General features: G+C 51.0%; 2 non-coding genes across 2 annotated transcripts; both read right to left on the reverse strand.

Annotated features, from left to right (window-relative positions):
* Positions 1 to 566: 566 nt before the first annotated feature.
* On the reverse strand, positions 567 to 638 carry trnaq-cug (transfer RNA glutamine (anticodon CUG)). The gene has a single exon. It is a non-coding gene; the product is annotated as a tRNA-Gln (tRNA).
* Positions 639 to 2,688: 2,050 nt separating this feature from the next.
* Positions 2,689 to 2,760, reverse strand: trnaq-cug (transfer RNA glutamine (anticodon CUG)). The gene has a single exon. It is a non-coding gene; the product is annotated as a tRNA-Gln (tRNA).
* Between the last annotated feature and the right edge of the window lie 10,375 nt (positions 2,761 to 13,135).

The following is a 13,135-nucleotide window of genomic DNA, read 5'->3' on the forward strand; positions in this document are numbered from 1 at the left end:
ATGGTGTGGTGAAAAAAACATATTTTTCCCCTTCAGGCATGTGATTTTGTGGTCTTCCTTAGGGCTGTTCCTACATTTCCACACTCTTGGTCAGACAAAACCAGGTTAACTTCTCGTTCCCATTGGTTTAGAATATACTTAGCAGAACGTTGTCCAGATTACCAATGCATTGAGATCATTTAGAAATGATTCCCCTCGCAAGTTCTGATTGATTGGTTTCAACAAAGATTACTGTCAGAGGATTATAGTGGTCATTTCTTTGTTTCATTTCTTGCTTATAATAAGTTCTATAAAAGTCCTGTCTCTCCAAGTCAAAGGATTCCATCAACACATCAATGCTGTTCATTTGATTTTCTTTTGCAATGCGGTGAAACGTTTACGCCTTTTGTAATGCAGGCGTTGAATCATAAGCTTGGTCATAAGAAAACCAGCTCCAGATTTTAACAGCTTTGTTTAGTTTGTATGCTTTGGTTGGCTCCTTTCAGGGGGTAAGCACAGATTTTATCCAAAGATTCTTCTTGTTTCTGCACTTTTTCGAAAGAGTAGCGCTGCTCTCGGGGCACACAAGGTTCCACCGAGATTTGAACTCGGATCGCTGGATTCAGAGTCCAAAGTGCTAACCATTACACCATGGAACCGCAGACTCCTCCTTGGAGTCTTTACATCAATAATCCCTTGCCAAAAAAATGAGAAACAAGGGAGTGCAAACAGTGCAAATAATCTTGATGTGCAGCAATACTTTTCCCTCTCTTAATGCAAAGTGTAGCAGCAGTAAACTTGAGGGAGAAAGGTATGGGTTTGAGGGCTCTTCTTGTGGGCTTTTCTGTCCTTGTAAATATTTTTCATAGACAAAAGAGTAGGCATTTCCTGTTTACTAAACAGGCCCTTTGACCAAGGATGCCGCAGCGCCATAATGATTTCCTGGTTTCCTTACATAATTAGATACAGTGGTTACTTCTGGGATTGTATTTCTTGCTTGCTCTGGCAAGGTGAGCAGTCGTCCGTGAGTGGGCTCCAACCACCAACCTTTCGGTTAACAGCCGAACGCGCTAGCCGATTGCGCCACAGACACGAGAATCTAGGCATATCCATAAAAGACTTGTCCCTCTAATTGCAATAAGAAATGAAGAAAAACTCTGGATTCAGAGCGCTAACCGCTATACCGTTGAACCACACCTTTCTACAGGATGTCCTGTTTTGAAAATAAGTATGACATTTGATCATTGGGCTATATCAAAGAGAGCAGCATTGAAGTAGGCAAACTTCTGCTTCATGGTTTCATTGTGTGGTGGTCATCACATCTGCCATACACGCAGAAGGTCTTGGGTACAACATTCAGCGAAACCAAACATGTTACCAAACATGTTCATGCTAACAATGTTCCAACGAAAGCATGCTGTTTATGTTTTATAGATCCTTTCCAGGCCATTTATGTCCTGATCTCGCAAAATATCCAATAGACCCAGCATTCCTATTCATTGTATTTTTGAGCAAAGACTAACATTCAGGTACACCTGCCGAAACCCGGGATTGAACCAGGAATAACGTAGTGAGAAAATGAACTAGTTCTGTGTGTCCTTTTTTCTTTTCTTTTGATTAAACATAAAACAATACAGGACACGACCAGGGAGCAAAAATCGTAATTAAAAGAACTTAATAGTTACATAAAACATAACATAACATAAAATAAAAACAAAATCACCTTTAAATGAAAATAGGGGGCCTACTTGGTCCAAGTCAATCAAATTAGTGCTTATCCAAATTAAGCCTGAATGTCACTGTTTTCCATTCATCCAATGTCTAATGTCTGTTACTATGTCAGTCAAGTCTTTGATCGTTGGCGTGGTTGGTGTCGAGCATTTCTTTGTGATGGCCTTTTTCTCTACAGCCAAAAGTATGTTCCAAGGGTATCCATTTATTGTGTCCATGGCAGGAGTGTTGAGGCCCAAGTACATAGTTTTAAATTTGAGTGGGATGGCAAAGTCAAAAACAGTCTGCAGTGCCCTGTGAATTTCAGTCCATTATTTTTGAGCAACAGCACAGCCCCAAAACACCTGATAGTGGTTTGCCTGCTGGGTTCTCCAGCAGTTAGCATTTCCTTGTGAATAATGGGCACTTTGACATGGTGTGGTGAAAAAAACATATTTTTCCCCTTCAGGCATGTGATTTTGTGGTCTTCCTTAGGGCTGTTCCTACATTTCCACACTCTTGGTCAGACAAAACCAGGTTAACTTCTCGTTCCCATTGGTTTAGAATATACTTAGCAGAACGTTGTCCAGATTACCAATGCATTGAGATCATTTAGAAATGATTCCCCTCGCAAGTTCTGATTGATTGGTTTCAACAAAGATTACTGTCAGAGGATTATAGTGGTCATTTCTTTGTTTCATTTCTTGCTTATAATAAGTTCTATAAAAGTCCTGTCTCTCCAAGTCAAAGGATTCCATCAACACATCAATGCTTTTCATTTGATTATTTTTTGCAATGCGGTGAAACGTTTACGCCTTTTGTAATGCAGGCGTTGAATCATAAGCTTGGTCATAAGAAAACCAGCTCCAGATTTTAACAGCTTTGTTTAGTTTGTATGCTTTGGTTGGCTCCTTTCAGGGGGTAAGCACAGATTTTACCCAAAGATTCTTCTGGTTTCTGCACTTTTTCAAAAGAATAACGCTGCTCTCGGGGCACTCAAGGTTCCACTGAGATTTGAACTCGGATCGCTGGATTCAGAGTCCAGAGTGCTAACCATTACACCATGGAACCGCAGAATCAACCTTGGAAGGATAACGGTCATCCAAAGCTACAAGTCTTTACATCAATCATCCCTTGCCAAAAAAATGAGAAACAAGGAGTGCAAACAGTGCAAATAATCTTGATGTGCAGCAATACTTTTCCCTCTCTTATTGCAAAGTGTAGCAGCAGTAAACTTGAGGGAGAAAGGTATGGGTTTGAGGGCTCTTCTTGAAGGCTTTTCTGTCCTTGTAAATATTTTTGATAGACAAAAGAGTAGGCATTTCCTGTTTACTAAACAGGCCCTTTGACCAAGGAAGCCGCAGCGCCATAATGATTTCCTGGTTTCCTTACATAATTAGATACAGTGGTTACTTCTGGGATTGCATTTCTTGCTTGCTCTGGCAAGGTGAGCAGTCGTCCCTGGGTGGGCTCGAGCCACCAACCTTTCGGTTAACAGCCGAACGCGCTAGCCGATTGCGCCACAGAGACGAGAAACTAGGCATATCCATAAAAGACTTGTCCCTCTAATTGCAATAAGAAATGAAGAAAAACTCTGGATTCAGAGCGCTAACCGCTATACCGTTGAACCACACCTTTCTACAGGATATCCTGTTTTGAAAATAAGTATGACATTTGATCATTGGGCTATATCAAAGAGAGCAGCATTGAAGTAGGCAAACTTCTGCTTCATGGTTTCATTGTGTGGTGGTCATCACATCTGCCCTACACGCAGAAGGTCTTGGGTACAACATTCAGCGAAACCAAACATGTTACCAAACATGTTCATGCTAACAATGTTCCAACGAAAGCATGCTGTTTATGTTTTATAGATCCTTTCCAGGCCATTTATGTCCTGATCTCGCAAAATATCCAATAGACCCAGCATTCCTATTCATTGTATTTTTGAGCAAAGACTAACATTCAGGTACACATGCCGAAACCCGGGATTGAACCAGGAATAACGTAGCGAGAAAATGAACTAGTTCTGTGTGTCCTTTTTTCTTTTCTTTTGATTAAACATAAAACAATACAGGACACGACCAGGGAGCAAAAATTGTAATTAAAAGAACTTAATAGTTACATAAAACATAACATAACATAACATAACATAACATAACATAACATAAAATAAAAACAAAATCACCTTTAAATGAAAATAGGGGCCTACTTGGTCCAAGTCAATAAAATTAGTGCTTATCCAAATTAAGCCTGAATGTCACTGTTTTCCATTCATCCAATGTCTAATGTCTGTTACTATGTCAGTCAAGTCTTTGATCGTTGGCGTGGTTGGTGTCGAGCATTTCTTTGTGATGGCCTTTTTCTCTACAGCCAAAAGTATGTTCCAAGGGTATCCATTTATTGTGTCCATGGCAGGAGTGTTGAGGCCCAAGTACATAGTTTTAAATTTGAGTGGGATGGCAAAGTCAAAAACAGTCTGCAGTGCCCTGTGAATTTCAGTCCATTATTTTTGAGCAACAGCACAGCCCCAAAACACCTGATAGTGGTTTGCCTGCTGGGTTCTCCAGCAGTTAGCATTTCCTTGTGAATAATGGGCACTTTGACATGGTGTGGTGAAAAAAACATATTTTTCCCCTTCAGGCATGTGATTTTGTGGTCTTCCTCAGGGCTGTTCCTACATTTCCACACTCTTGGTCAGACAAAACCAGGTTAACCCTTTAGGCGCCAGAGATTATGGATGAAATAAATGTATAAATAAAAAACTTCCTGAGATACAGAGAACTGAAGCCGGGGCACAGCTCTGGGTCGGCAGTGCCCCTGGAGGCCCGTAGAAGCTCCACACTCCAGTTGATTCTTGGATAAAAGTGCACCCAGCCGGTCTCGAACTCGCGTGAGGCGGAGCAGGGTTCACACACCCCGCACACGGCCAGACTTTGCCCGGCCAGGGAGCACCTTCTGCGGGTCGGATTTTCCGGGTCGGAGCCCCTGGAGCCTGGAGCCCTCACTGGGCCCCGAACTCGGCTGCCGGAGGCAGTGCAGTGCCTCATGGATAAAAGGGCACCCAGCCGGTCTCGAACTCGCGTGAGGCGGAGCAGGGATCATCCACCCCGCACACGGCCAGACTTTGCCCGGCCAGGGAGCACCTTCTGCGGGTCGGAGGCTCCGGGTCGGAGCCCCTGGAGCCTGGAGCCCTCACCGGGCCCCGAACTCGGCTGCCGGAGGCAGTGCAGTGCCTCATGGATAAAAGGGCACCCAGCCGGTCTCGAACTCGCGTGAGGCGGAGCAGGGATCATCCACCCCGCACACGGCCAGACTTTGCCCGGCCAGGGAGCACCTTCTGCGGGTCGGAGGCTCCGGGTCGGAGCCCCTGGAGCCTGGAGCCCTCACCGGGCCCCGAACTCGGCTGCCGGAGGCAGTGCAGTGCCTCATGGATAAAAGGGCACCCAGCCGGTCTCGAACTCGCGTGAGGCGGAGCAGGGATCATCCACCCCGCACACGGCCAGACTTTGCCCGGGGAAGGGCCACACTGGCTGGGCATGGCCCCCACTGAGCACCCCCTGGAACCCCTGGAGCCCCCGGAGCACCTCCAGAGCCACCCCCCACTCCTCCAGACTCTGCCCGGGGAAGGGCCACTCTGGCTGGGCATGGCCTCCACTGAGCACCCCCTGGAGCCCCCGGAGCACCTCCAGAGCCACCCCCCACTCTCCCCAGACTATGCCCGGGGAAGGGCCACTCTGGCTGGGCATGGCCTCCGCCGAGCACCCCCTGGAACCCCTGGAGCTCCTCCAGAGCCACCCCCCACTCCTCCAGACTCACCCCGGGGAAGGGCCACTCTGGCTGGGCATGGCCTCCACTGAGCACCCCCTGGAGCCCCCGGAGCACCTCCAGAGCCACCCCCCACTCCTCCAGACTCTGCCCGGGGAAGGGACACTCTGGCTGGGCATGGCCTCCACTGAGCACCCCCTGGAGCCCCCGGAGCACCTCCAGAGCCACCCCCCACTCTCCCCAGACTATGCCCGGGGAAGGGCCACTCTGGCTGGGCATGGCCTCCGCCGAGCACCCCCTGGAGCCCCCGGAGCACCTCCAGAGCCACCCCCCACTCCTCCAGACTCTGCCCGGGGAAGGGACACTCTGGCTGGGCATGGCCTCCACTGAGCACCCCCTGGAGCCCCCGGAGCACCTCCAGAGCCACCCCCCACTCTCCCCAGACTATGCCCGGGGAAGGGCCACTCTGGCTGCGCATGGCCTCCACTGAGCACCCCCTGGAGCCCCCGGAGACCCTCCAGAGCCACCCCCCACTCTCCCCAGACTCACCCCGGGGAAGGTCCACTCTGGCTGGGCATGGCCTCCGCCGAGCACCCCCTGGAGCCCCCGGAGCACCCCCAGGGCCACCCCCCCACTCCACCAGACTCAGCCCCGACCCGGGCACACTCTTCCCCGGGTCCTGGGCTCCGGGACTCCGGGGATGACAACCGGGGACCAGGCTCTCCCTCCGAACCCGGGGACCCACCCTTAAGCACCCCCTCGCGGGCTAAACCCCTTAGGGGCAGCCGCCTGGAAGCCCGTGCCCTTGGTACTCTGACATGGAAGCCCGTGCCCTTTGTACTCTTAACCACACTTTGAAATTTTTCGAGTATAGTGTACTATTTCGGTTTTTACTCTAAGTCCCTCAGGGGCATAGTGTACTATACTCTGATGGTCAGATCACCTCCAGGCCCCAGGGGAGTGCTTTTCTGGGGTCAAACAGTGCACTGATGATGGGGGATTATTTCATTTTGCTCATTTTGGTGTTTTTTCACATTTTAACCCATTTTCACCCATTTTGCTCACCCCGCACTCTGCCGCATATGAGGCCGGGGAAGGGCCACTCTGGCTGGGCATGGCCTCCGCTGAGCACCCCCTGGAGCCCCTGGAGCCCCCGGAGACCCTCCAGAGCCACCTTCCACTCCTCCAGACTCACCCCGGGGAAGGGACACTCTGGCTGGGCATGGCCTCCGCCAAGCAGCCCCTGGAGCCCCCGGAGACCCTCCAGAGCCACCCCCCACTCTCCCCAGACTCACCCCGGGGAAGGTCCACTCTGGCTGGGCATGGCCTCCGCCGAGCACCCCCTGGAGCCCCCGGAGCACCCCCAGAGCCACCCCCCCACTCTCCCCAGACTCTGCCCGGGGAAGGGCCACTCTGGCTGGGCATGGCCTCCACCAAGCACCCCCTGGAGCCCCCCGGAGCACCTCCAGAGCCACCCCCCACTCCTCCAGACTCACCCCGGGGAAGAGACACTCTGGCTGGGCATGGCCTCCACTGAGCACCCCCTGGAGCCCCCCCTGGAGCCCCCGGAGCACCTCCAGAGCCACCCCCCACTCTCCCCAGACTATGCCCGGGGAAGGGCCACTCTGGCTGGGCATGGCCTCCGCCGAGCACCCCCTGGAGCCCCCGGAGCACCTCCAGAGCCACCCCCCACTCCTCCAGACTCTGCCCGGGGAAGGGACACTCTGGCTGGGCATGGCCTCCACTGAGCACCCCCTGGAGCCCCCGGAGCACCTCCAGAGCCACCCCCCACTCTCCCCAGACTATGCCCGGGGAAGGGCCACTCTGGCTGGGCATGGCCTCCACTGAGCACCCCCTGGAGCCCCCGGAGCACCTCCAGAGCCACCCCCCACTCTCCCCAGACTATGCCCGGGGAAGGGCCACTCTAGCTGGGCATGGCCTCCGCCGAGCACCCCCTGGAACCCCTGGAGCTCCTCCAGAGCCACCCCCCACTCCTCCAGACTCACCCCGGGGAAGGGCCACTCTGGCTGGGCATGGCCTCCACTGAGCACCCCCTGGAGCCCCCGGAGCACCTCCAGAGCCACCCCCCACTCTCCCCAGACTATGCCCGGGGAAGGGCCACTCTGGCTGGACATGGCCTCCGCCGAGCACCCCCTGGAACCCCTCCAGAGCCACCCCCCACTCCTCCAGACTTTGCCCGGGGAAGGGCCACTCTGGCTGGGCATGGCCCCCACTGAGCACCCCCTGGAACCCCTGGAGCCCCCGGAGCACCTCCAGAGCCACCCCCCACTCCTCCAGACTCTGCCCGGGGAAGGGACACTCTGGCTGGGCATGGCCTCCACTGAGCACCCCCTGGAGCCCCCGGAGCACCTCCAGAGCCACCCCCCACTCTCCCCAGACTATGCCCGGGGAAGGGCCACTCTGGCTGGGCATGGCCTCCGCCGAGCACCCCCTGGAGCCCCCGGAGCACCTCCAGAGCCACCCCCCACTCCTCCAGACTCTGCCCGGGGAAGGGACACTCTGGCTGGGCATGGCCTCCACTGAGCACCCCCTGGAGCCCCGGGAGCACCTCCAGAGCCACCCCCCACTCTCCCCAGACTATGCCCGGGGAAGGGCCACTCTGGCTGGGCATGGCCTCCACTGAGCACCCCCTGGAGCCCCCGGAGACCCTCCAGAGCCACCCCCCACTCTCCCCAGACTCACCCCGGGGAAGGTCCACTCTGGCTGGGCATGGCCTCCGCCGAGCACCCCCTGGAGACCCCGGAGCACCCCCAGGGCCACCCCCCCACTCCACCAGACTCAGCCCCGACCCGGGCACACTCTTCCCCGGGTCCTGGGCTCCGGGACTCCGGGGATGACCACCGGGGACCAGGCTCTCCCTCCGAACCCGGGGACCCACCCTTAAGCACCCCCTCGCGGGCTAAACCCCTTAGGGGCAGCCGCCTGGAAGCCCGTGCCCTTGGTACTCTGACATGGAAGCCCGTGCCCTTGGTACTCTTAACCACACTTTGAAATTTTTCGAGTATAGTGTACTATTTCGGTTTTTACTCTAAGTCCCTCAGGGGCATATGGTGCTATACTATGATGGTCAGATCACCTCCAGGCCCCAGGGGAGTGCTTTTCTGGGGGCAAACAGTGCACTGATGATGGGGGATTATTTAATTTTGCTCATTTTGGTGTTTTTTCACATTTTAACCCATTTTCACCCCTTTTGCTCACAACTTCGTACTACGGCCCGGAAAAACGACAGAGTCGATGGGTATAGTGTACTATTGCCGAAAAATGACAGAGTCTTTTCGGGTATAGTGTACTATTTCGGTTTTTACTCTAAGTCCCTCAGGGGCATAGGGTGCTATACTATGATGGTCAGATCACCTCCAGGCCCCAGGGGAGTGCTTTTCTGGGGTCAAACAGTGCACTGATGATGGGGGATTATTTCATTTTGCTCATTTTGGTGTTTTTTCACATTTTAACCCATTTTCACCCCTTTTGCTCACAACTTCATACTACGGCCCGGGAAAACGACAGAGTCGATGGGCATAGTGTACTATTGCCGAAAAACGACAGAGTCCCTCGGGTATAGTGTACTATTGCCGAAAAACGACAGAGTCCCTCGGGTATAGTGTACTATTGCCGAAAAACGACAGAGTCCCTCGGGTATAGTGTACTATTGCCGAAAAACGACAGAGTCCCTCGGGTATAGTGTACTATTGCCGAAAAACGACAGAGTCCCTCGGGTATAGTGTACTATTGGCTGGAAGCTCGGTTTTTTTTTCTAAGTCCAGCAGGGGTATATGGTACTATATTCTGGTGGTCAGATCACCTCCAGGCCCCAGGGGAGTGCTTTTCTGGGGGCAAACTGTGCACTGATGATGGGGGATTATTTCATTTTGCTCATTTTGGTGTTTTTTCACATTTTAACCCATTTTCACCCCTTTTGCTCACATCTTCAAACTCGGGCCCTGATTACAAGTTCTGACCAAATGATGACAAACACGGTATTTATTATGTATTTTTTTCATTTTTTTTTATTTTTCCAACTTATACATCCATCATTGGTGCCAGGCAGGTTGTGGAGAAAGCAGTGAAGAAAGGAGAGAGCCATCACAGAAAAGATGTCCATCCAGGGTCAAGGTACCCTGCACTTTTACATATCCAAATGACAGCATTTAAAGTTTTTTAGCGTATGGTATCTCTCGTTGCATGGAACCGCACAGAGAGACGCCACACTGACGGCACCTGTACTTTGTTTGCCGCCTGCCTTTGGTACGAGAGCGGTCAGAGCACACGGCGCAGTCTGGACGTCCCTCTGCTTGACAAAGCCAATGACGCTCTGTGAGTCTCTGTGGCATTTCACCCTCCGGTCTTGAGCGCCTCTCTTGTTTTTTGGAGTGATCAGCCAGTAATGCATCAATAATGTTCTGAATGTAAACCTTTAAAGGTTTGTGTGGGCCTGGAGTGGATTTGGTGTATATGATGTGTGAGTTGACAATACTTATGCTTATAATGGCATTGAATATGCGATGATACCATTTCCGGGACCTGTGTGGAAAGAGGTATGTCTTCATCCTCTGGTCAGCAGTGTCCACTCCACCCATGTAGGCGTTGTACTGGTCGACACATACAGGTCTTTTGATGTCACGGAAGCCAGTGTCATCTGTCTTGGATCGGATCCTCCTCTGAACACAATCATTTCCATGGACTGTGGACAACATGGTGAGACGTTTAGTATCGTGCCAAGCACAAGCCAGGAGTTTTCCCTTTCTGCAAAAAACTGGGTCATCTCCTTTTTTCAGCTGTAAGACACTTTTACCAAGGCATTTTGGCATCCCCAACCTGGTAATCCTTACCGTCCCACACAGTCCAGTTTCCAAATCTGCTAATTCATTTGCAATTACAGGCGAGGTATAGTAACTGTCCATGTAAATCTCGTGTCCTTTGCCCGTAAAGGGAGAAACCAACTCACGGACAACTGCGTGTGTTGCACTGATGTTGCTTGCATTATTTTTGTACTGTCCAGTGTGCATTGACCAGCGCAAAACATACCCTGAAAAGCTTTCACTCAGGGCATACACTCTATAGCCATATGTGTCAGGTTTATTCGGAGAGTAACATTTTAGTGAAGATCTCCCCTTAAAAGCTATTGTCATTTCATCTAAAGAAAGCTCCTTGATTGGACTGTAAACTGCTGCAAATTTGGGAATAATCAAATCTATTATTGGGCGGACTTTGAACAGTTTATCGTGCCCGGGCTCGCCTGTTCTCACATAATCATTATTGTTGACAAAATGAAAGAACGAAAGAATGATTTCAAATCTGTTTCTTGACATTACATTTCCAAATCCAGGCGTTTGTGTAAGCCAAAATGTTCCCCAGTAATCCTCGATTTCAGGTTTCTCAACAAGGCCCATGGAGAGATGCAAAGCGAAGAAAGCTTTCATTTCGGTGACTGATACATCATACCACTCAAGAAATCTTGAATGTGGCTTCAGAATCATAGGTGCCATACACTGATGTGCATATCTATTTGTCTCATCAGTAATGAAAGTCCAAAACTGATCGGTCAGAAAGAGTGACAGAATATCAAATGGATTAGCATCCGTCAGATCCATCTCTCCTGTGTAGCCAACTGGGTCTTCAAAAGGTTTGATCCATGCCTCAAATACCTCGACCTCTCTCAGCATGTCCCAGCTCTCATCCACCGGGCAAGTTTCACTGCAGCCACTGGTTCCACTGGTTCCTCGCCTCCGTCTGTCCTTTGCACCTGTCCGTTGTTTCGAAGTCCCTTCATCTCCACTTGGAAATCCATCGTCACTCTCGGGGAGATAATTTCCTTCAGAGTCAGAATCTGCTGTAAATTGCATGCCACGTGTACTTCCTCCAGCCATTTTTTTCCTTACCGGATCTGCCCTAGATCATACCTGGCTAATAAGAGGAAGTTGCACCGAACCGACCAATGACTGAAGTGATTCATTTTCTACTATTATTTCATAAATTTCCTTGTACGGTAAAGTCGCATTTCTGCGACTTTGGCGCTTAAAGGGTTAGTTTGTGTGAACTGTGAGTATACAGAATCAGATCCGTTATTACAGTAGCACAAATGACCGTACCTATACTTTGGTAAAAAAACACATCAAACTGCTGTCTCTTTTTAAAGGAGTTTGATGTGGTTGTTGTCACATCAAACTACTGCGTCCTTTAAAAGTCCACATCAAGCTAATGCTTCGTTTTAAAGTCTATTGCAATTGAGATGTCAGTCGAGAGCCGTAACAGCAGTAGTGCATCCAAGAAAGCTGTGTATTGAATGGATATAGAACCTTTAGTGAAGCAGGAGCCAACAGGCTATTCACATCCTTGTGTAGGGTCTCAAACTACAGGTATTCAGTTTACGATTAAGGAAGATTTCTTAGCAGAAACGAGACAAGACGGGGCACCGGGGTAAAACCCAAAAAGCTAAGATACGGTCCTTAATCGCGCTCGTTAAAAGGTCTGAAGGGTGTTTCACGATTCAGGGACTTACGCATAGTCTAATCAAACAAACAATAGTCAATAACTCTTTCGTGTAGTTTATTTATCAAAAGGGCAATCAAAAAGGGCACCGGACCAGAAATGCGCACAGGTAAATCACAGGTGATGTTATATCAGATTTAACAGCAGATTTCATGCAGATAATGTTAAACCAGGGTTTTGCCTTTGATAATCAAACGTGTCTATGCTAATCTATATCAAAAAGAGGGAAAGTGAGAAGCTAAGGGAGGAGGAACAGCTGAGTTCTACCCAAATCACGCCACAAAAGAACCGCACACTGAAGTCGGCTTACGATTTTGTAGAACTCGGTCCGGCTGGTCCTTGTCCGCGGACGAGATCCGTGGCGAGGCAGCGGCGTGGAGCGGTGTGGCGGGCGAAGGCAGTGGCGTGCCGCGATATCCGTGACGCGGGGCGGCAGCGGTGGCGCGAGGCGGCGCGTGGAGCGGTGTGGCGGGCGAAGGCAGTGGCGTGCCGCGATGTCCGTGACGCGGGGCGGCAGCGGTGGCGCGAGGTGGCGCGTGGCGATGTCCGGGAGTTCCTTAGCGGTAGAACGCTTTAGCTGCGTGTTAGCTCCTCACGCGGCCTTTACGCAGATGAGAACGTAGCGCTGATCCACGTACACGGGGTAGATTACTTCAAAAATAGTAGAAGCGAAGTAGAAAAGAAAGTCTCTGTCCGGTTTAGCGCTTAAGCTTAGTTCCAGGTGTTTCCAGGTGTTTTCAGAGTTCAGGGGGGCGACGAGGCTGGCCTAGTCTTGTCGACCCACGTGGCGGACGCTTTGTTGAGACAAAGGAAAAGTAAACAGGCTCGTCCGTGGAGACGGCTTCAAAGAGATAGACAAAGGCTTGAACAAAAAAAAAGGAAGAAGAGAGCAAGAAGAGAAGAGAGGAGAAGAGAGCGTTCCAAGCTCGGAGCGTCTTTTTGTCACCTAGCGCCGCAGGGCACGCTGGGAGCGAAAGGGGCGGGCGCTACTGCGACGACACGTTAAACACTTTTGGCAGTTTGTGCACATTATTCCTTGAGGTAGATACATTTTACATCTTCTTTCACCTGTGATGGGCACTCGAGTTAAAGCATTGGGAATATAAAACCTTAAACAGTGGAAAAATACGTAACACAAGGTGAAACATGAGGTGTACGGAGTTGATTCGGA

Source organism: Eucyclogobius newberryi, unplaced genomic scaffold (assembly GCF_026437365.1).
Source record: "Eucyclogobius newberryi isolate DKJ021-1_F unplaced genomic scaffold, fEucNew1.0.hap1 SCAF_83, whole genome shotgun sequence".
NCBI lineage: Eukaryota > Metazoa > Chordata > Actinopteri > Gobiiformes > Gobiidae > Eucyclogobius > Eucyclogobius newberryi.